Source organism: Micropterus salmoides, unplaced genomic scaffold (genome assembly GCF_014851395.1).
Source record: "Micropterus salmoides isolate LMB-PRFRI ecotype aquatic unplaced genomic scaffold, ASM1485139v1 Ms_hic_scaffold_11, whole genome shotgun sequence".
NCBI classification, from domain to species: Eukaryota; Metazoa; Chordata; class Actinopteri; order Centrarchiformes; family Centrarchidae; genus Micropterus; species Micropterus salmoides.
In genome coordinates this window covers 20,025,402-20,027,718 of record NW_024040152.1, presented here as the reverse complement: position 1 = coordinate 20,027,718, position 2,317 = coordinate 20,025,402, and the positions used below count along the sequence as shown (strand labels likewise).

The 2,317-nt window shown below is 39.7% G+C and overlaps 1 long non-coding RNA gene across 1 annotated transcript; it reads left to right on the top strand.

The window, feature by feature from the left end:
• Nucleotides 1-609: 609 nt before the first annotated feature.
• On the top strand, nucleotides 610-1,927 carry LOC119898344. The gene is made up of 3 exons (XR_005443527.1): nucleotides 610-951; nucleotides 1,026-1,289; nucleotides 1,378-1,927. It is a non-coding gene; the product is annotated as an uncharacterized LOC119898344 (long non-coding RNA).
• The last annotated feature ends 390 nt before the right edge of the window (nucleotides 1,928-2,317 follow it).

The window sequence follows — 2,317 nt, the reverse complement described above, 5'->3', positions numbered from 1 at the left end:
ACCCTTGATCCTCACCTGACTATGGCTTTGTAAACTTACCCATGATGTGGTTTATAATGGACTGTGGTACAGAAACAGTGACATTTTTACACACTCTTGGCTTACGTTTTCCATGTTGTCTGTCGGTGATCATACTTACACTAGATGTGATAGTTTTTGGGATGTTCAATTTATTAGGCCAGATGAGCAAACCCTACCAAGATGTAATACATTGTGGATTACAGTACAGTAATGTATTACAGTCATATGCGACTGTGTCATGTAGCACTTCATTTATTGATGCTGCTGTTTCTCCAGCTACAAGACAGGTCCTGCAACATCGACACCCTTGAAGAGAAAACCTTTGCAAATCCCAGCTCCAGCATTGTCTAGCATTGGTACTTCTAGTGGAACAGACCGGTAAGTCATGCATAACAATATATTAATTTTGTCCTAATAGCTTTGATTAGAAACATGAACTTTATGATTAGTGTGTAATTTTATTTTATTTGTGGTCTATATCTACTGTGGAATGAGCATGTGTGGGATATACACAACTTACTCTGGTTATTCTTTACAGAGATGAGCATCTTGATGTCATTCCAGAAGCCACAGAAATTTAGGGCCTTGAACAAAGGTAACATGTACACATCATAACTTTTAGCCCTGTATTGCTTTTCTCCAAATGTTCATAATATATATTTGTAATATGTTTTTTGCAGCTTACATGACATGAGCATTGTTGAGGAGGACTTGGAGGAAAATGTTTTCAATGACCCAATGAACAGTGTGTAAGTAGTACTTCCTAATTACATGTTTTATATTTCAGTGATATTATTTGAGAACTTGTTTTAATCTGAAAGTTGTCATTATGTAAAGAATTGATTGGGCAGATGAAGCTTCCCCTTACTCCCTTGAAAGAGATGATGGTTTCAGCTCTGATGAAGAGGATCTTCCACCGATTTCTATATGGTGTGTTATTTTTCATTCTCAATTTGAAATTGTTTTGTGGTGTTTGTTTACTACAGATTTTTGTGCTACAACAGAATGGGTGGAGCACTGAAGAAAGCACACTCTATCGATGGACTTCCTTGCCTGCACATGAAGACCCTCCTGGGGGGGGTTGAACATTTATATTTTCACCTCTACACTCAGACTATAGTTGAATGCCTGTATTTTACAGTAATTCTTTTTCTCTTTTCAAGGCAGCAAAGATGAAAGGATAGTCCATCCTCTTCAACTGGCTGAAGGACATAGTCAACCATTTTCGGTGGTGTTGCAAGACTGCCGACACACGTGGGCAGTTTCTTGTAAGCACACAATTTTGTTATATCTTTGAGTAATTTCATTAATTGCTATATTAAGGACATATTTATAGTGCATTTTTATGTTTTGCAGGCATTATGGGTTGGCATCCTTCACTATGTCTGCAACATTCACACCTGGACTATGGGAAATTGCTAACACGGGCACCTTGAATCGGAGCAAATGCGGGGAAAGTGGATCCAGAGAGACTCCCAGTGCCACAAAGCTTTAGTGGATATAGTTCTCAATAAGAGGTGGCAGAAAGATGTTCACAACTATCTGCGATTCAGGTAGTGTGGCTATACTTTTTCACACTGATGTATATTAGTAATATTTAGTAATAATTAGTAATATTTATGCTTACTGCTCATGAGGCAGGTTTGTGAGTATTTGTGTGAAACTGTATGACCATGCCAGAGGGCCTGGAAGGAAATTCACAGTCCAGGAATAAAACCCGTGTAGTGTCCTTGAGGATCAGGGAACTTGTCTCTGATCCTCCAAACACAACAACTAGGGATGACAAGTTGGTTTCCCTGGCCTAAAGCTCCATGTTGCCAAGAGATGAAGTGTCTATAGGCACCATAGCGGGACTCCCTGTTGTCATCCCCAGGCTCCCTGATGTTGCCTAATCCCATAATGTCCTCCCGGTACTGCCTGTGAATGCGAATAAAGCCTTCTTCAAGGCAGTACTGGGAGATGTGTGGCAGTAGGCTCACACAGTTCGCTTTTTCCTGGCCACAGCATTTCCCTACAGTTACCACAAGTACACCAAGGTGCTCCTGCCACTCCGGCAGAAGGTGGGGCACCATGTCTGCGCTGTTGTTTTATATTTTTATGTTGTCAGTTTATATATTTATATGTACACAATTCTCTTCCGTTACGTTACTGCACAGCACAGACCCAGAATAATGCACATGTATATATCTGCAATGTTGTTCTTCAATTCCATATTTATATATTTCCACATTTATTTATTTATGTTGACTGTATGTTTGTCTACGTGTAGCACCTTATCACCACACCATATTCCTCA